This window comes from Eschrichtius robustus, chromosome 6 (assembly GCF_028021215.1).
Source record: "Eschrichtius robustus isolate mEscRob2 chromosome 6, mEscRob2.pri, whole genome shotgun sequence".
NCBI lineage: Eukaryota > Metazoa > Chordata > Mammalia > Artiodactyla > Eschrichtiidae > Eschrichtius > Eschrichtius robustus.
In genome coordinates this window covers 86,550,284-86,572,473 of record NC_090829.1, presented here as the reverse complement: position 1 = coordinate 86,572,473, position 22,190 = coordinate 86,550,284, and the positions used below count along the sequence as shown (strand labels likewise).

Genomic DNA, 22,190 nt, shown 5'->3' with positions numbered 1-22,190 from the left:
CCGGCGCGTCGGCAGCCCGGCGCGCAGCCGCACTGCAGGCCTCCGAGTACCCTTCCCCCTCCACTTGAGGACTTCCATCTTTCTACTGGGCTCTGCCTTCCGGCGTCATCTTCGTCCTCACATCCCTTACGACGCAACTTGTGGGGCTTGCCGGGTAGGCCTTGGCGGTAAAAGCCAGATTTTTCCACCCCTCCCTCACCTCTCGCACTTCAACAAGATCAGTCTTCCCCGACCCTGGTCTTCCCAGCTGGTAGTCTCCAGTATGACCTTCAAACGCTCCTGTCTCCTAATAAGATTTTATAAAGGTGGTTCCTCTAAATGTAAAGAAGCCTGTGGGAGACTTATGTAAATTAGTGCTTTTAAGACAAATAGGTGTAATTAACAATTGGCCGGATAACTTGGCTTCCGTCCAGCTCGTTTCGGTTTTGATATCACGTGAGGGGCCCAAACCCGTAAGCCTGGGATTTTGCCGGCGGGCCCCAGGGGGGCGGAACTCCATCGCCATTTCCGGCCCCTAGACCACGGCGTGAACGTCACTTCCTTAGCAATGCACTTTAGCCCGTTTCACCCACGCCTTCTACGTTGCACTTTACAACATAATCTTTGCGGACATTTTTGTTTCGTTTTTGTTTTCCTAAAATCTAATCGCAAGAAAATTAATGTTCAAACGATCCCCAAAAATACAGGCCCCAGAGATGCAGCAAGCCCGGTTGGGGGGAACAGGGCGGAGCCCGGGGTCACGTGACTGTCTAGGCCCGCCCCCCCTCTGCAGCTGAAGACTTCCCCTCCCACAGTGACAGAGCCTCTGGGTAGGTGATCGGCACAGTTTCTGGACCTCGCGCCCCGGCAGGTGAGTGGTGACCGGTAACCGGTGGCTGGTTGGGATAGAAGAGAAGAGGTGGGAGGAGAAAGAGAAGAGAGAGTGTGAATGGTGGCCTCTGCTGTCTCGGGCTTACCCCCGCTGTCATCCTGCACCGGCGATGTCATTTCTCCAGTTATCTTGACACCCGCTCCCCCACTGTGGTCGCCCCTGCAGCCTAGTAGTTCACATGTCCACCTTTCCCGGGGCTGGGGCTGAGTGCGGCCATTATGGTTCCCCTTTCGAGTCTTTGGGGCTTCGGGTAGTGGGATTGGTTCAGGCATTCTTCGGGGTCTGCAGTAGCCTCCAGGTCTCAATCCCCAAAGCCTGTTCTTTGGCAGAGGCCTTGTAAGGTCTTTACCTTCAGCCCCGGGCTGGGGAGCCGGGAGATAGGAAAAACCCCGGAGGCAGAGGCGTCTCCTGTGAGACAGGCTTGGGAGAGAATGTCACCGATGTGGCCCTCACTGCGGAGTCACCGTAAAGCTTGCTTCCGAATGTGCATTCTCAGTTAATTCTGAGTTTTTATCTGACATCCTTGCGAGAGGCGTTTTATAGATGTCCACAAGCTTTGAATGGATCTGGAAGGGTAAAAGGTGGCCGTTTACCTTTCTCTTCTCTGACTTAATGGTGCAGAAAAGGAGAGGACAGTTGAAAGAATAAATATATACTACCTTCAAAACAGGAGGTGTTGGTAATGCGACAGTCTAGATTGAATGGGGAGGCGTTGAAAGATGGTGTTGCGGTGTCATGATCTGCAGGAGACCCAGGCTAGCTTATGGAAAAGTGACCTCTCTGAAAGGGAAGTAATTCTTCAGAAACTCATTGGGCTGGAAAGATAGTTAAACCAATGTGTTTGACCACAAACTTAAAGGTAAGGAGGTTAAGTCGAGATATTGCTGACTTCATATTTTCTGCCTTTGACATCCTCTTGCCATTTCTCCTTAAAATCCTACTTAATTGCCACTCCCAGTCAGTTCCTTGACTAGTGGTAAATTTATGTTAAGTAGCATTTGTATCCCTCCTTAGCTTTCCCCATTTGTAAAACTCCAGGTGACCTCTTCAGATTTTGATGAACTGTATTTTCTGAAAGTGCAGAAAAGATTGTTTAGGTTTTTACCCAACCCAATGTACTCCCATTTCACATGTAATATAGTAACCAATGTTTTGACCCCAAACAATGTGCCTTAGGGAAGAGTGTTTTTCTGTTTGGGGTTAAACTCTTGTTTATACTGCAAACTCAGAAAGTCCCTTGGTTCTTTTAAATTGAAAGGCCTTACAGAAATTACAAATTTTATTTTTAAAATTTAAATTACACTTTTTCTTAATCTGAAAAAATTATATTCTTAGTTAAGCCTTAGAGTTTTCTAACCCATGTCATTGAAGAATCCATTAAAAAGACAGCTGAAAAATGAGGAAGATGGAATCATTATCGTTGAGTGGTGGGTATGACTGACTTATTTTTGTTTTTCTGGTATCTTCCAAATTCTCTGCAATAAACTGGTCTTATTTTGTTAAGGGGGAAGTTAAAATTCTAGAGTAATATCACTTTAACAAAATGTTTTACAGTAAGTTCAAAATAGAGAAACTCGCTTATTGATGCTCATTACTAGAAAACATAACCTTAAAGATCTTTCTTGCTTTCTCTAACTAATGACGAAGGCCACTATTATGATTTACAGTTTTAGCATTTTGTGCACATAACTTATGTTGGACAAAAGCACTAATTTGTTTGAGATGTTTTTGTATCGGTATGCTTGCTACCGATATAAATATAGTTTTATCCATTAGTTTGCTCCAGAGTGAGGTTCCCTGATCACTAGAAGAGAGAAAAATGTAAGCAGTGTTGCTTCATTGCCCAGGTAACATTCCACCAAATAAGAGGAATTCTTGAAGTCCAAACCAGTCCTGTCTGGGTGAGACCAAAATGGGATAGAGAAAACAGGCTAAAAAGGATTGAGTACCAGAGGAGAGAATGTCAATGTGAAAGAGGTTGAATGAGTTTGCAGTTTTACTTCACAATTCCCCTGATTTTAGGGAACTTACAAAAGTAGTAATTTAGACCACTAATGAAATCTGGAAGATTGGCAGCAGGAATTGGTGACTAAATTGCTACTAAAGTTGAATTCGAAAAAGCGCTTTGACGTTATACACGATTTACACACACAAACAAGTGATGTGAAGTGTGGAAACCATTTCTGAGACTAGCTTTTTATCAATATATGAGTATTATATGCAGAAATCTTTTTTTTTTTTTTTTAGGCCACGCCACGTGGCTCATGGGATCTTAGTTCTTAGTTCACCCACCAGGGATTGAACCGCCCCCCCACCCCCACCCCCACCCCCCCGCCCTGCAGTGAAAGCGCTACGTCCTAACCACTGGGCCACCAGGGAATTCCCTATATGTAGAAATCTTAACATTCAGTAGAGAATTGTGCTGTAGTCCAACATAAAATGGCACACAGGGGTTTTTGTGTTCGGGTCCCTGACACCTCTTGTGTGCTTACTCTGAGGTCTTTCTTATATGTCACTGCCTTTGTAGATTATGGCCACCACCAAGATGCTTTCTTCCTCTGTGGGCAGAACTAGGCACTCACTTCTATAGACTACTACACGATATTTTCTATTCTTCTATTTTCATTTCTAGCACACTGTATTTAATTACTGTTTGCTGGGCTGTCCTTAGTAAACTGTTAAGCTCCTAGGAATTCAAGGACAGTGTCTCTACTGTTGTGTCTTTAGCACCAGGATGCTGAAGTACTTGATAGGCATTCAGTAAATTGTTTATTGAATGAGTGTTTGACAGTTGGACAGGGAGATTAAACTACTTTTAAAGTTCTTGCAGATATAGCTCCTACTGAGTTTATGCACTAGGTATTAGCTTTCAAATATAAATTGTTAATAGTAACCATCCAAATCATGGTCAATAGAATAGATATAAACCTCAGATGGACTTTATTAATGTAGTGATAAACTTATTTTCACAACATATGTGTTTGCATGATAGGGAAGGGAAGAGGAGTGAGTTGTGTTTATTGAAAAAAGGGGCACTGTACAGTCTACACGTGATATAGCCCTAGACTAAAAGTCAGAAAATCATCATTAAGTACTGCCACTTTAGTTATATGCTTTTAAGTAAAGTTGGGGATGGGGGCTTATGGTTTGATACTTAGGAAACTTTCTATCAAGGGTATTATGATTTCAAGTGAGATAAACCCTAGGTAATCTATGTGAAAGTATTTTTAAAACTAAGTGGTATTTTGTGATCCTATAGACCTGGGTTCAAGTCTGGCCTTACCACTTATTTAAGCTGTGTGACCTTGGACAGTTTACTTAATCTAAGCTTAAATTTCGTGTTTAAATCTATGCCATAGATACTGTTAAATTAGATCATGAATGCAGAGGGCCTAGTACATACTTTGTACATTTAAAAAATTAACTTTGCTGATATCTAGTTTGATTTTATATACTGAATTTCTAAAGGAGACTTTTAGATATCCTATAAAATTAAGCAACAAGTTTGGGGTATGAAGTAAAGAGTAGAATTTGAAATGAGGCTGTTACCAAAAAATAGCAAGAAAAATGTACTTCTAGCAAAGATTCTAAAATAGATTTATTAATAGGAGCTAAGAAATATCAACATAAAGTCTATTATTTTGGCAACTGCAGTGACTTAATATTTTCTATATAAAGATTTTCCAGAGCTTGTGATCATTAATATGTGGAATCAATTTAAGGAAGTATTGTATTTCTAAATTATTATCCCTACAATGGATTATAGAAATATATTAAAATTATACCACCCTATAGAGGCAGAACTTTTGAGTTTAGCTTATATTTAAAATTTCTGCCTCTTATTCTAAATGTTTTTATGCCTTATTTTTATCCTCATTTGAAGTAGGCATAGGAATATAGAGAACACAATGGAGACGTGAACTAGAGTAAAATTTTTCCCTTCCTAGGTTGATGATTCACAAGGTTTGGTGGTTTTGTATTGGAAAATATCAGTAAATTAAACAATAATTGAAGTGTAGCTATCATGAGTTTATGTTTCACCTTAATCCTGAAAAAAATAACTCATTTGTTCTAAGGAAAGATTTTATTAAGAGATTATTGAATATTCTCTTTAATGTCAAGTTTTCTATTATAGTGAAATAAATTATGATCAATAACCATATTTTCCATTTAATTTTTCTGTAGAGACATTAAAAATTTACTATTTTCTTTGTTTCCTGTTGTGAACTGAAAGTGACTTCGGTTTATATAAATATATTATTTTATATATATATAGTATATACATATTATATGTATAGTAAATACATATACATTGTGTGTGTGTTTATAAAGATAGCTGAAATAGATGTATATTTCCATAGTAATAAATCTTTATTTTTACCTGTAACTATTAAAGTCATCTTTAGAATTAGTTACTACTGTGAATAAAATTATTTAATGATTAATTTATTTGAAACGCCCCTTTATATTTGTTCGTAGTTAGCTCTGTTTAATAAATTTCACAACTGCACTTAGCCTTCAAAATTGGTGGTATTTCATAGATATTTTGAGATTTAGCCTATGATTTTTTTTGTTGGCTATTTTTTTGGTGTCAATATTATGACTAGCTACTACAATAAAATTTTCAGTGTTTTTCTGAATCTTAATGCTATCTGTAGAAACGGTTGTTCTTTCGTTGACAAACCTTTTTAAAAATTATATCAACAACATGTCATGTTTTATTTCTTTTCTGAAAAATAGTTAAGCTTATTTCATTGAAAATAAAATGGGTAATGCATGATATAATGCAGAAGAGCTCCACATGTGCTTGAGCAATGAAAAACAACCAGACTTTGTTTTGTTTTAGTTATTTCTTAGTTTAATTCTTTTAAGTGTTTATTTAAAAATAAAATAGAGAAGACTAAATTAGAAAACACTTATAAAATTGAAGAAAGGGCATGATACAGAAACTGTATGTGTAGTAATGATTGTATATACATATTGAAAAAGATGGACAGAAATGCATCAAAATAAGTCAGATTAGGAGATTTAAGAAAGTTTTAAAATTTATATTTGAGTTCCTACAATCACTGTTTATTGCTTTGGGCAATAATTTTTTAATTTGGTATGGAGAATTAAGGCATTTAAATGATGATTTCTTCTTAATTACTTGGATATCCTAAGTGAAAATGTTTTTTGACTTATCCAGATAACTGAATACATTATTTAAGTTTATAGGTACAGGTATGTTTTTAGGCCTCTGTAAGCTCAGCAGAATTTTAAAAAGCAGAAGTAAATCCCAACATATAAAAGAATTTAATACATGGTGAAGTGATATTTCAATCCAGTGGGAAGAACTGGGACATATATAGTAAATGTAACTGACACAGCTTGTCTGTCTGGAAGAAATTAACTTGAGCCAGTACTTTGCAACGTATGCAGAAACTAGTTTCAAGATGGATTAAGAACTTAAATATTTAAAATAAAATATTAAAAATATTAATTCCTAAAATTTTTTTATATATACAATCTAGATGTAGTGATGAACTTTTAAACCAAGATAGGAAATCTGAAAGTCATAAAAGTAAACATAGGTGTATGAGAACACATAGAAATGAAGAATTTTTCAATGGCAAAAATAGAGGACAAAAGCCAGGTTGAAAAAAAATTGAAATATGTATAACAGATAGAGTTAACATTTGTCAGAACTTTTATGTATTAAGAAAAAGTCCACACAATAGAAACATGGGTAAAGCATATGACCAGAACTTCAAGAAGAGAAATCCAAACATTCAACAAACTTATGAAAAGATGTATAACTTCACTAGTAATCAATATACTAACAATGAAAATTTTTTTCTGATTAGCAGAAATTAAGTGGTAAACTTACTGCTAGCAGGGATGTGTGGTAAAGGATTTTCTCATAAAATGCTAGTGGAGATGTAAATTGTTACAGTTTTTTTAGTAAACAATCAGGCAATATCTGTTAATATTAAAAATACATATTCTTCCATCCAGCAGTCCCACTGTATGGACTCTTTTCCTTAGAATAAAAACACCAGTAAGTAGCAAGTGTTCACGTGAATGTCGATTGAAGCAGTGTTTGAAGTAGCAAAAACCTGGGAACAAAGGGAATGCCTGTCAGTAGGGGTATTGATATATAACTTATAGATTTTATGTTTTTAAAGTCCATTAAAAGTAGGAGTTAAATCCATACTGGTGAATCGAAAGGATTTCCAAATACATCCTAAAAGGATGCATCATGTATCTTAAGTGAGAAAGGCAAAGTTTAGAGAAATATATGTAACGAGATCCCATTTTTGTTAAACAGCTGAAAAGCACCATGAGTTTTGTATGTGCCTATATGATTGTCAACGCTGGAAGGAGGAAGTAAGCAAAAGAAAACAGAAAGACAAAGAAAAAAAGGCAGGGTATTCACAATAACACATGCATAAAACTACATGTTTGTGCATATCTGTACAAGTTGAATTGCAGAAAGAATCGTCACCAAAATGTATGTTTAGTGGTTACCTCAGTACATGGATGGGCATTTTAGGTGGTTTTTATTTTCTTACCCTTTTCTGTATTACGTGTTTTTATTTTTACAATGAACATGTAGTGTTTCTGTAATTAGAAAAAACTACCTTTTTTAAAAAGAAGGGACTTCCCTGGTGGCGCAGTGGTTAAGAATCCACCTGCCAATGCAGGGGACACGGGTTCGAGCCCTGGTCCGGGAAGATCCCACATTCCACGAAGCAACTAAGCCCGTGTGCCACAACTACTGAGCCCGCTCGCCTAGAGCCTGTGCTCCGCAGCAGGAGAAGCCTGCGCACTGCAAGGAAGAGAAGCCCCCCGCTCGCCGCAACTAGAGAAAGCCTGCGCACAGCAATGAAGACCCAACACAGCCAGAAATTAATTAATTAATAAGTTAATTAATTAAAAGTAAAAGATCTGTTAGGGCAAAGAAGGAATTAACAAAAGGAAGAATTCCATTTGAAATGGCCAGAAATGGCAATTGTCTGAAATTTTTTTTTGTCTTAATTACTTAGGTATCTGAGGGGAAAGTGTATAAATTGCCCTGCTAATTCCATAAATTCTCCTTAATTTTGTGTATGTGATAACCTGTGGGCATCCAATAAGAAGTTGTCATTAAAAATGTACAGGAAAGTGATAGGCATTACCAGATAGGGTTACAAATTTTATTTTTGGTATGGATGTTAAGTCCTCCAGAAATGTTTTCTGCCTTGGGGATAATAGAGCATATTGCACAATTATGGGTCTGTTACCTGATGTAATCGTATGACGGTCAGCATAAGGGAAAGTCCACATTTGGGTTTTGGTGAATAAAAAAACTAGATACAACGTTAACTCTCCTTAGAAAGCTTCAAATAAGAATGCCTGTAAAGAAGCAAAATTAAGTTATTTAATACTTGATTTCAGTCCTTTTAAGAATCTGAAATTAATATATCATTCAAAGCATAAATAGAAAATAACAGATGCTTTAGAGCAGCGGTCCCCAACCTTTTTGGCATCCGGCACCGGTTTCATGGAAGACAGTTTTTCCGAACCGGGTGGGTGGCGGCGGGGGGCGGGGAGTGGGGGAGGGGTCAGGCGGTAATGGGGAGCGGCAGATGAAGCTTCGCTCGCTTGCCTGCCACTCACCTCCTGCTGTGCGGCCGGGTTCCTAGGGGTTAGGGACCCCTGCTTTAGAGTGAGATTTGTTGCATGTTTAAAGCATTTGTATTTGTTTCTCATGTTGATATTTTTTGTTTCCCCTTTTCCTTATCAGTTTTACTAACTTAATTATGTATATGTTCTTTATTGTAAACTGTACACATTTTTCCCCTCCAGTTTTTTTGAGATATAATTGACATACAGCACTGTATAAGTTTAAGGTGTACAGCATAATGACTTGACTTACATACATCATGAAATGATGACCACAGTAAGTTTAGTAAACATCCATCATCTCATGTAGATACAAAATTAAGGAAAGTTAAACAAATTTTTTTTTCTTGTGATGAAGACTCTTAGGATTTACTCTCTTAACAACTTTCATATTTAACATTCAGTAATGTAATTATATATCATGTTATACAGTACATCCCTAGCACTTATTTATAACTGGAAGTTTGTACCTTTTGACCACCTTCATCCGGTTACCCCTCCCCCTGCTCCCTTATTTCTAGTGATCACAAATCTGATCTCTTTTTCTATGAATTTGTTTGTTTTCGAAGTATAATTGACTTAAAGCAAATACTATGTTAGTTCCTGCTACACAACATAGTGATTCGATATTTCTATACATTTTAAAATAATCACAATAAGTCTAGTTACGACATGTCACCATACAAAGATATTACATACTTATTGACTATATTCCCTACACTATACATTTCATACCTGTGACTCATTTATTTTGCAACTGGAAGTTTGTACCTCTTAATCTCCCTCACATGTTTCTTTCCTCCCTCAATCCCCTTCCTTCTGGCAACCACCTGTTTGTTCTCTGTATCTATGACTTTGTTTCTGTTTTGTTTGTTCATTTGTTTTGTTTTTTAAATTACACATATAACTGAAATCATACAGTATTTGTCTTTCTCTGTCTGACTTATTTCACTAATACCCTGTAGGTCCATCTCTGTTGTTGCAAATGGAAAGATTTCATTCTTTTTTACGGCTAATGTTCCATTGTATGCACACACCACTTCATCTTTATCCATTTTTCTGTTGATGGACACTTAGGTTGCTTCCATATCTGGGCTATTGTCAGTAATACCGCAATGAACTTAGTGGGGTGCATATACCTTTTCTAGTTAGTGTTTTTGTTTCCTTTAAATAAATAACCAGGAGTGGAATTGCTGGTTCATATGGGAGTTCTCTTTTTCATTTTTTGAGGAATGTACAAATTCCTTTTGAAAAGAGTTGGGATATATGTAAATAAAAAGTAATTTTAGAGTAGTATTGAGAGGCAACATAGCAAGCAAGGAGGTTAGGGGTGTAGGTACTGGAGCCAGACTGGCTCAAACCCTGGCTCTGTTACTTCTTAGCAGTGTGGCTTTGGGGAAGTTTCTTTTATGTTTCTGTATTGCATTTTTCTCAGCTTTAAAATAAGGATATTAAGAGTATATTTATTTCATTAGGTGTTGTGAGGATTAAATGAATAATATAAGAAAAGTGATTAGAACGACTGTTACATAATAACAGCCATGTACATATTTGCCATTATTATTTAGTTACTATGCTCTTTGCTCAGTTAATTAGGTATATATAGTAATTTTATCACTTGGCTTAATTGGTTTAGCCCTCATCGAATCACTCAGTATTTTTAACTAAGTTGAATGGATAATACATGTACAAATACAGTAAAATTTTTATATTCACACATGTGTGCGTTTTCTCCCCCTCTCTCCATCCTTACTCTTTTTTTTCATGTATTTGTTCACAAAGGTAGCAAGCATCTTGTCATGTTATTCCCGGGCCTTACATTTTTCATTTGACAATGTTACCTTGGAGATTTTTCCACATTGATACAGTTAAAGATGCCACATTCTTTTTAATAATAGTCTAGTATTCACTTGTACTGATGTACCATCATCATCCTACACAACAATTTTTTGAGAGTTTACTCCTGTATCAGGCACTTTTCTTGAATTAAGTCATGCAAGGCTCGCAACAACCTTATGAGATAGGTATTATTTTTATCCCCATTTAACAGATGAGGCAGTTTAGGCTTTGAGTGGTTAAATGCCCACCGATGTCACACAGTTCATAAGTAATAGGACTCTGGAGTTGAACCCAGAGAGTCTTTTTCCAGAGATTACTATCTTAACACCACAGCTCTCAGACTACTAAAAGTTATTTAACTGCGTAGTCTCCATATTAATGGACATTCCAGTCTTTTGCTGTAAGAAACAGTGCTGTAATAGATTATTTTGTTAATAGCACATTTTGTACACATAAAGTAAATTCCTAAAAATGGAAGAGGTGGGTCAAAGGATTTTGAATTTTGGTGGGTATTGCCAAATTATTGTCCAATTTAGGGGTGCACTGAAGGTCGGGTTTGTCCTCAGTATTTTGCCAAAATCTGCCCATTTAGCTTGAGTCTTCGGGAAGCTGAATAGCTGAATGCCTTTAACATTTCTAGCATCCCTGAATTACGTGTGATCTACCATCATGTGATAGCATAGGTTACCCCATATCTAATCAGTATAACAGTGTCAGTATGAGAACAAGGTCTGACAAATGTCATGACGTTTTGTTACTTTCAAATAATGGTAAGCATTCTAGATATAACTTGAAGTGCTGTTTATGTGACTCATACGTTGAAATTCTATCAATTGAAGTTTGAATGTAAATTATTAAAAGTAAAATACTACCGTTGTTAATAATTGTGAAAGTTGCTGATTTTATGTACCAAAACAATTATGTTAGAGCTCTCAAATAATACATAGGGAATCAGATTGCCAATTAATACGAACATTGAGAGTGTGATAGCTAGCTAAATGTAAGAATAACTGTATCTTGTGAAAAATGGGTTGTCACTCTATACGTCCTAGTCTTGTGAGGGACTATTAAGATGAGTTACAATATCCACAAATAATTTTGAATATAACATACTTCTGTTCAGTGTGCTGTATTTCATTTGTTTCAAGAAAGAAAAGTATCTCTTATTAATCCAAAGAATAGGCTAAGTGACACCCAAACTCTTCAATGTGATCCGAAACAGACACTTAAAGTACAGAATGCTCAAGTCCCAACTTGGTACACCTGCAGTGCTTGAATGTAGATTTATAGTACCTGCTGTTGTTCAGTGGTGTGTGTGTGTTTTAAATATGATCTCATCCTCACTCAAAGATGCTGTTGGATAAGGAGGGTGGGGGAAGTACCTAAAAATAGGCAATGATAAAGACTATTAATTCTTTATTGTAAACTATTTCTACCTCAGAGAAGAATAAAACAACAGACAAGAACTCCCTCTACCTTCACCCTCCAAATGAATCATTGCACCATAGGAACTTTGATATTCAAAATATTAGAGCTGAGCCTGAATCTTGGAGGACAAACCCTTCTATGCCTCATGTCTCATGGCTCAACAGTTCAAGATAAGATTCCTAAATCCTCACCCAAGATATTGCCATTAAGCCCTGTTCTGAAACAAAAATGAGTAAGTACTTTAGAGGCATTTCTGACTAATATGCTCCTGAGCTGTTAAGGGACTGTGGAAATTCTCAGGATTTGCCGAACTTTACTGGACAAGTGGATGCCCACACAGCCTTATCAAGAGCCACATTAGTTCATTCTGAACAGACAAAAGCCTGTGTGGTGGTTTTCAGCTGTTCCCCCTACGGTATTCCTAGGGTTAAGGTTCTCTTATTAGCATCATAGGTATACATAACATCATGTAGTCTTCTATAACTGTTAGTTGACAAGTAAAAACAAAAGTGAATATGATGTGTTCTGTGTAAGCATTATGCCCTTACAGGAGTCATATTGTCAATACTTTGTGCTTTTTAAAAAAAGTTTTATTGAGGTATAATTGACATAATTGCAAACATATTTCAAGTGTACTGTTTGACATTTTGATACATGTATACACCCATGAAACCATCACTACAGTCAATATCGTGAACATATCCATCACCCTCAAAAGAAATTTCCTCGTGCCTCTTTGTAATCCCTTCCTTCCATAGTGGGGGAGTGGACCTCCCCACTGCCCGTCCCCAAGGAACCACTGATCTCTTTTCTATCACTGTAGGTTAGTTTGTATTTTCTAGAATTTTATATAAATGGAACCCTTTGCCCAGGGCGGGGGGGGTCTACCTCTTACTTTTACATGTTTCAATGATGCATTTCTTTTTATTGCTGAGTATTCACTGTATACCACAAATGCCACAATTTGTCTATCCCTTCACTTGTTGATAGATATTTGGGTTGTGTTTCTGCTTTTTGGCTGTTATGAATAAAGCTGCTATGAACATCCATGTAGAAGTCTTTGTTTGGACGTAAGCTTTCATTTCTCATGGGTAAATACCAAGGAGTAGAATGACTGGGTCATATGATAGGTGTATGCTTAACTCTCTAAGAAACTGCCAGATTGTTTTTTATAGTGGTTGTACGTTTTACATTCCTACCAGCATTACGTGAGAGTTCTAGTTCTACATCCTTGCCAACACTTCCTGTGGTCAGTCTTTTAAAATTTTAGCCCCGCTATGTATGGAGTGGCATTTCATTGTGGTTTTCCTTTGCGTTTTCCTAATATTAAGCATATTTTCATGTATTTATTTGCCATTCATGGGTCTTCTTTGTGCAGTATATCTTCAGATCTCTTGCCCATCATTTTAATTGTGTAAAATTGTCCATTTTAGTCAGTTGTCCATTTCTGTGTGTGGTTGTATAGCCTTTTTTTTTTTAAATAAATTTATTTTTATGTTTTTGGCTGCGTTGGGTCTTCCTTGCTGCGCGGGCTTTCTCTAATTGCGGCGAGCGGGGGCTACCCTTTGTTGCAGTGTGCAAGCTTCTCATTGTGGCGGCTTCTCTTGTTGCGGAGCACGGGCTCTAGGCACGCGGGCTTCAGTAGTTGTGGCACGCGGGCTCAGCAGTTGGGGTACTCAGGCTCTAGAGCGCAGGCTCAGTAGTTGTGGCGCACAGGCTCAGTTGCTCTGCGGCATGTGGGATCTTCCTGGACCAGGGCTCGAACCCGTGTCCCCTGCACTGGCAGGCGGATTGTTAACCACCACACCACCAGGGAAGTCCCTGTATAGCCTTTTTGAGCTAATATTTGTTTGTAAAATTTTAAATAATAATACCAGGCAGAATAATGGAGACAAGATTTTATTTATTCTTTGTATAATTATTTGGTGTTCTAGCATTTATAGCATCAAACAAAATAACCACTAAAACTATAACATTTTAAACTTTTAACAAACATTTTTATTCTTTTAAATCAAAAGGTCATTCTATGATGGTAATATTTGGCTTCAGCTTTGGCCTCAGGTAAATACTGATTTTTAAAACCTTGGCCGTTGGGCTTTAGGCCCGAATGTATATTCAGTGCACTTCAAAGGGGTTGTATCAGTTTTCAGTCAGTGAAGGCGTGTGCCTATTTCCCACACACCTTTGCCAGTACTGTCTCTGAGCAATATTTAGTAATTGCCTACTATGTGTCAAGGCGCTTTACTATCTAATTGGGGTACTCATTGAAGAAAGCAGGTGTGGTCCCTGTTTTCCTCACACTTAAAGTCTGGCAGTAGAGACAGACACTGAAAAATTCTGTTCCCAGATTTTTAATTACAGCAGTGGTAAATGCTACAGAAGAACAATATTGAAGGCTGTGAGCACATACCAGGGGGAACTGGAAGTTAGTTCCTTAGCAAACCATACTATTGAAAACCTCCATCTGTGATTAAGTCCTTCTCTTCCCACAGCCAATTTAGTTAAATAAACCCTGGTTGTTATTAATCATAGAATACTAGGCAGACTGTTAGAAATGCAAATTTCTTGCCCTCTGAATTCAGTCTGTGGACTTTGACTGAAGTCATATCTTTAAATCCAGATTGTGAAGTGTTTTTTCACCTATGTATATTAAGCAGCGTTCTTTTCCTCTTTTGTCCCCAGTTTATGCTTTATGTCATATTTTTATTTTATTGCAGAGATTTTATGAATTCCTGAGTTGGAGGTAAACCTAGTTAGGGTGATGGTTCCTTTTAAACATTGAGTTAATAAGCCTTCGCACAGTTTGTGAATCTTCTTTCTTTCCTATCCCATCCATGAAATAAATGACAGGACAGATCCATTTGAATATGTAAGCATGATTTTATAACACAAGGTGTAGTAGCACTTTTACTGCAACACTGCTGATGCTGGCTCTTCTCCTGTGTATATCATTCTCAAATACGTGCATTGCTTGTGTTTGGCCTGCTCATGATGTGTTTTCTTGGCAAAGCAATCAAGGAAATTTCTCAGTTAACGTTCAAAAGAGTGGTATGGTAATTGTAGGCAGTTTTCAAGAGAAGTTTCTAGGTATTTTGAGCAATAGTTTATTTTTAAGTAGTCGTAAAATTTCTGGGTTGACTGCTTTTGAAAGGGATAGTTGTCATACAAGACTGTTGGCATTTAAAAAAAAATAATTACAAGCAACTCATAGGCCTGAGAAAACCTATCCAAAAGCCGAAGAGCCATTGCAATGCTCAAAGCCCATGAAGAGTAAGGATCCTCTCAGAAGAAAATTTGTTAAGGACAGTCCTCGGCAATGTGAACCTGGAGTTATATAGACTGTTTAACCCCAGAAATTTCATTATTATTATTATTGTTATTGTTATTATTAAATACTTTTGAGGGGGGAAGACTGTAGGATTTGAAATAAACTAATACTTCATTTTTTATCATTATTGGATTTTAAAAATATTTCTAGTTTTTCACTATTATAATGTTAAAATAAACACATAGGGAATTCCCTGGCGGTCCAGTGGTTAGGACTCCATGCTTTCACTGCTGAGGGCTCGGGTTCAATCCCTGGTTGGGGAACTAAGATCCCACAAGCCGCGCAGTGCAGGCAGGCAGGCAGAAATAAATAAATAAATAAATAAATAATACATAAATAAATAACACATATATAAATAAATCCTTATCCACATGTCAGATATATTTCCAGAAGTACAATTTACAAATCAAAAGGTTTGAATATTTTTAAAGGCCTTGTGTATTGCCAAATTGCTTCCCACATTTCTTACAAAATAATAAACCCAAATTGACCTTTCTTTGATGCTTATAGGTCATTCTCATGGCCATTAATCAATTCATAAAATCTTTCCTTGTCTCTTCTATTTATTCTTTGAGTGTAGCTCTTTAATGATTTGTTACTTTAAATCTGCAGTGGTCTAAAATACTAGGTAATAATTTTTAATTGTGCATAAATTGAGTCAATAAGACTATACAAAGTTCTCTTGCAATGTACAGAAGCTTTAAGACTGTCATTCTAGCAGTTCAGAGATCTTGTTTTTCTGTCTCTTAGGTTTTTATTCCAATAAAGGTTGGCAAGTCTGACCACTTTATATATAAACATTATTGTGCTGTATTTAGTTCTAATACCATATATTGTCGTTTCTAGGACATACTTTTTTCCCCCCATATCTCATACCTTTGAAGTTAGTGTCTGTCCTGCAGTTTCTGGAGTGCCTTAGTTTAATGTGTTGGTTTTTCTCTTAGTAGTACATCAAATAAAGGAATATGTTATAATTGATGGTATCTTAGATTAGATGAAATATGGTAGTACTTCTAGGTAGGAGAGTGTGTATGTAAGAATTGCTCTTGTGAGACAGCAGCATAAGAGGATTCATATGAATCCTTAGTTGGTTGCCTTACCTTGGCTTCACCTAGTCAGTAAGTTAAAGTGAATGAAAGTATACTAGCAAAGCGTAAAAAATAAAAATAGCAAAAAATGGGAAGCCATAAAAAATATAAATAACAAAAAGTGGGGTACTGTAGTTTAAAGAGAATTATTAAATAAACTATGGTATCCATTTAATGGACTATCATACAGTTTAAGATGATACTTATTAAAATATGTAAAGTTGTATTACAGTATTGATTACAATTATATAAAAAATTGTGAGGAAATAACATTAAAGTCAACAATATTCAAGTTGTGAGACTTTTCTTTGGGTATTTTTAAAATTATAAGCATATTGCTTCTGAAAATAAATTTTAAGCAAAACTATGTAACAAATGCTTATTTTCTTTACTGTTTGTATCATTTAGCTATCTTCTTGGCCTTTTACGTTCTTGGTAAGTTAAAATATAAAATCAGTGACTCATTTTTTTCTTTGTAACCTGAAATCAAGAAATATTCTAAAAATTCACATAGAAGTCTTATGGGATATTAATGTTAGCTTCACTATAACTTTTAACTCTTTAATAAGTTTTATCTTATAAGAAAAATAAGAGGAATTTCTCAGATACTGTTTCAGGTAATTTTATTATTCCAAATTTATGACAGTCTATTAACCAGAAATTTTCTACTACTATTCCGTGTAGCAAAATTATATTGGGTCTGTTTTCATTAATATTCTTATTAGTTCCAAATATGCCCATTTACTTCACAGTTAAATTTATTTTTACTATTATTATCAGTTATTTATGTTTGTGTTATAAAGCTCTAGGCATTAATAAAACACAGCATTGTGTGGTGTTCTTTAAAAATCTTAGTTCTTGGGTTTCCCTGGTGGCGCAGTGGTTGAGAGTCTGCCTGCCAATGCAGGGGACACGGGTTCGAGCCCTTGTCTGGGAAGATCCCACATGCCGCGCAGCAACTGGGCCCGTGAGCCACAGTTGCTGAGCCTGCGCGTCTGGAGCCTGTGCTCCGCAGCGGGAGGGGCCGCGATGGTGAGAGGCCCGCGCACCGCGATGAAGAGTGGCCCCTGCTCGCCGCAGCCGGAGGAAGCCCTCGCACAGACACGAAGACCCAGCGGAGCCATAAATAAATAAATAAATAAACCCAAAAGTTAAAAAAAAAAAAAAATCTTAGTTCTTTAGGAGATGGATATTCTAGAAACAGTCAATTCTTGGTTGTTTTACTACTTGCTCTTTAGTTTGTGAATGATCTGTTATGTCATCTCTTTTTCATCTTCTTCCTTTTGCCTGCATATTATTCTTTGCCATTCTAACATAGAGTCAGTTAATAATGGAAAAGAGGCATCCTGGGCTTTTTTTTTTTTTTTTTTTTTAAGGTAATAGAGGTTAAAGCTACTGTCTAAATAAGGTCTTCTGAATTATTTGTTATTATTATAAATGCTTAGATGTTAGAATCAGACTAAATTTGGGCTTCTCCACTCCATAGCTCTAATCTTGAGTGGGTTGCTTAAAGTCTCAAAACCTGTTTACTAATCAAATAATACCTGCCTCCTAGGACTGTTGTTAAGGGTTAAATGAGATGTGTTTATTTTTTAACATAATGCCCGGAGTGTGATATGTGCTTAACAATTAGTAGTTTATCTGTTTTTAATATCAGAACATTTTATTGAGTTACTGCTGTGCAAGGCTCCATGCTATATGGAGGGAAGAGAGTAAGAAAATGATAAATTTATGCTCCCTGAAGGCAGGGATACTTGAGTCTGTTCATATGACAGTTCTACCATTGGTCATAGGCTTCTAGCCTATAAATTCAAACCATAGAACTTATACACTAAATAGAGTATTTTGTTATTCTGGTTAATGCTTTGGATTATCACCTCAGTATAACCCAATTTTATTTATAAAATTTTGAAGTGAAAGGAATCTGTGATTGTTTATTTCTACAAATGCTATCAAAATTGTTTATGGATAAGCTTGTCATCAAAGCATAAGAATATGTAGCCAATAAGATTTGAATTCTATTCCCAGCTTGATTGTCCACCCTAGCTTTTATCTTTACTAGTTCTTTTACAGGATTAGTTGTATTTTAATAAGTGAAAGGGTGTTATCTGTGTGTGCCTTTATTGTAGTAGGAATAAATGTTTTCTGATTCTGTTAGTCCAGTTTGCCATCTGTGATCTTTCTATACTTCTCTACTCTGATTCCCACTTTTGTCTGCATATTTCCTTGTAGTCCATCTCAAGTAATTTTTTGTGAACTATTTAAGTAATGACCTTATAGTTGCCTTTATTCTTAGCCTTTTGGCCTATCCATTTTTAAAAAAATAACACCATGAAATATGTATACCATATAAAAATATTTATTCTTGAAATCCTCTCCTTTCTGTAATGTTATAAAGGCAACAAGGACCCAGATGCTATCTGTCTTTCGGTTTTGCTGTCCTTAGCAAGGTGGCCTGTCTGCTTAGATTTGCTTCTTTCAAGGTCCCAAGATGGCTGCATGTCCCATGCAGATGACCAGATCCCAAGGGAAAAAGTGTTTTTCATGGCCTGTGTATTTTTTTTTTTTTTTATAGCTACTTTATTTATTTATTTATTTTATTTTTGGCTGTGTTGGGTCTTCGGTTCGTGCGAGGGCTTTCTCTAGTTGCGGCAAGTGGGGGCCACTCTTCATCGCGGTGCGCGGGCCTTTCACTATCGCGGCCCCTCCCGTTGCGGGGCACAGGCTCCAGACGCGCAGGCTCAGTAGTTGTGGCTCACGGGCCCAGTTGCTCCGCGGCATGTGGGATCTTCCCAGACCAGGGCTCGAACCGGTGTCCCCTGCATTAGCAGGCAGACTCCCAACCACTGCGCCACCAGGGAAGCCCCCTGGCCTGTGTATTTTAAGGGAGCAAAGAAATCATTCCCAGAAGCTCCCCAGTAGACTTTGCCTTACCCCTTATTGGTCAGAACATCATAACATGCTCATTTCCAAACCAGTCATTGACAGGGGACCTGGAATTACCTTGATGTGTCTACCAAAATTTGAACCAATTTAGGGTTTTCCTAACAAGATAAAAAGGGGGAACTAGTTATGCTAGTCAGTAATCTGCCACATAAGCCTTTCTAATGGTGTTGCTAGGGAGGTAGGTTAAATAAAATGAATAGAAAAGTGCTTCACAAAATGATTTTGTACTATATGAATATAAGGTAGTGCTATTAGCTGGAATTCTACCAATTCTATAACTTTCGTTATAATTTATAGCAAGCATAAAAATATTAGACAGATTCTTGATGCCTTTCTCCAAGAAGGTAAACTGTGTATGAAAATAAGTATTTGCTTTTAATCAACTAGATTCTTCTTCATCTTAAAAAAAAAAAAAATCTATTATTTCCAAAGATAGTCTTCAGTCAGTTGGATAGGATGTATATTTCCAAGCGTTATGTTAAGTATCAATGAAGTGCCCCGGTATCAATTAAGGATTTTGTATGTAAATAAATATTGTCTTAGAACCTTGGTATTTAGCTTTTACATAACACCTTACCCTTGCCTCCAACAATTGTATCATCCAAGACTGGTAGTGAAAACATTTCTCGACTAATGAAATTGCTAGGTATAGTGCATTAACCAGTAGCAATTTGTAAGGGATCTTGTAAAACAGAAGGAACAAAACTGGGCCTCTGGTGTTTGTTGTGATTTGCCACTGCAGTGTTCTGCAGCGTTTGGGGGAGAGACTGGTGACTTATTAGATCGGATGGTTGCCTGTGCTATCTGGATTTTTCCCCTTCTACAGCAGGGTTTTTTGTTTTTTTGTTTTTTTTTTAAATCTTTCACAAATATGGGGGGTGGTTACAGTTTGTGACTATTAGAATTTTGGATTTTTTTTTTTTTTGGCTGCATTGGGTCTTCATTGCTGTGTGCGGGCTTTTCTCTAGTTGCGGTGAGTGGGGGCTATTCGTCTTTGCGGTTCGTGTGCTTCTCATTGCGGTGGCTTCTTGTTGTGGAGTGCGGGCTTCAGTAGTTGTGGCGTGTGGGTTTCAGTAGTTGTGGCTTGTGGGTTTCAGTAGTTGTGGCTCACAGGCTTTAGAGTGCAGCCTCAGTAGTTGTGGCGCACGGGCTTAGTTGCTCCGCGGCATGTGATATCTTCCTAGACCAGGGATTGAACCCGTCTCCCCTGCATTGGCAGGCGGATTCTTAACCACTGCGCCACAAGGAAGTCCCTAGAAGCTTGGTTTTAATTGCATTTACTTTTTATCCTTAAAAGAGGAGTCCAACAGCTAAAGCCAGTTTTAAAAATATAATCGAGTTGATTTCTCTATGAGCGCAGGTACATATAACACATTGTTTTCATGAAAGCAGCTGTTTTTAAAGTAAATATCATGCTTTTATTTTTTAAACGATTGAAAGCAACAATGATAGCTGCATATCGTATTAGAAAGGAGTTATTACATAGCACATAAAACTTCATGTAGGATTAAATCATATCATGATAGTTTGGATCTTATGGACATTTGGCATAAGATTAACTTTCAGTATAATCTGACTTGCAGTATCATTTGCTTATAGCAAGTTAAACTGTTTTGGGAGGTTGTTGTCTTAACATTTTTGAAAGCCTACGCTGGGAATTCCTTGGCAGCCCAGTGGCTAGGACTCCACGATTTCACTGCCGAGGGCATGGGTTGAGTCCCTGGTTGGGGAACTGAGATCCCGTAAGCCGTGCGCATGGCCAAAAAAAGAAAAAAGGCCTGTGCTTTTTCACATAGAGACATAAGCATTCAGTAGTGAAGCAGAAGATTTTAGTGCGGTATTTTTATTTTCACTCTTTTCATAGATAACAATGAAGGGTGGTTAATGGATACAAATTAGTATGTTGTATGACCATGTCTATCAAACTGCTATATGCTTTGCCCTATTCAGTGGTTGTCAATATAATATGTCTACCTAATTTATCGTTTTTATTTTATTTGTGGGGAGGAAACACTTCCATATTTTTCTTGTAAAACACACATTGTGTATGATGAAGTAGAGGGCAAAACTTGTTTGGATTAAGAGGGTAAATAAGAGCAGACAAAGAAATTTGGCTGCTTACAGTAGACTGCTGTAACATCCTGTTGTCTGTCAAGATTCTGGGGAAGTGTTGGGGAGGTATTTATTACTTTAGTGCTTACTTGTTTTTCTGCAACTGGGGTGCTTTGATGAAAAAGCTTTAGAAGTATATTATCTATATATATGTGTGTGTGTGTGTATATATATATATATATATATATCCTTATATCTGTGCTGTGGGAATTGCAGATTTTAATGTTCAAGAAAGCCTGTTACCTTGGACTGATCCTTGGAAGTTTCTCAAAGTGTTTAACTGTTAAGAGGTTGGAGCCTGAAACTTATGGACCAGGAAAACATATTTTCCAATATCAGAAAATAGTACTTCAGACTTCTTTTCCTGTGACTACCGGTGATGGGCTGTATCTAAGGTTCATGTTGAAGGAGGAGGAGCAAGTTCCTTTCAGAAACTAAGGCTTCCGTTGTATGGGAACCTTAGCCAAAGAATTGCCTATTGGGCCGTGCTTTCTAAACCCACTTTTGTATTGTTTTCCATTTCACAAAGTAACTAATTACAAGATTACTAAGACAGAAAACAGGCCAAAAATTGTAGTGCTTCAAGTGTGAGTCTAAGTTTCAGTTATCCAGGGAGTAATTATTCAGTTTGTTCATTGTAAGTATTTAAGGTTCTCTGGAATCAGATGTCTAAAAGGAGTCTGGTGTATAAGATTTTCTTAAGGATCAACACATGTGAAAGGAAGGGGACGGAAACAGAGTTGGTCTGGGAAAGAAGTGCAAATGCAATGCAAGCCCGACAAAGCCTCAGCTGACCAGGGGGGATGATCTGGAGTGAGCATTTATTGCTTGTGACATGTCCCGCATTGGGGTGATAGGGCTGGGCCTTTCTTTATACCCCCACTTTGCTCAGTCACCCAGTGCAGGTTGCTCTGTGAAGGGTGTGAATGTG

The 22,190-nt window shown here is 37.2% G+C and overlaps 1 protein-coding gene across 2 annotated transcripts in view; it reads left to right on the top strand.

Moving 5' to 3' along the window:
* The first annotated feature begins 69 nt into the window (after positions 1 to 69).
* The window catches only part of ATP6V1A (ATPase H+ transporting V1 subunit A), a 58,347-nt gene continuing 36,226 nt past the window's right edge, over positions 70 to 22,190 (top strand). Inside the window, exons 1-2 of one of the 2 annotated variants that reach the window (XM_068546728.1) lie at positions 70 to 154; positions 687 to 850. The gene's annotated coding sequence lies outside the window, so the exon portion shown is untranslated. Of the gene's footprint in view, positions 168 to 686; positions 851 to 22,190 lie in introns of both variants that reach the window. The other variant, XM_068546729.1, reaches the window with a different exon arrangement.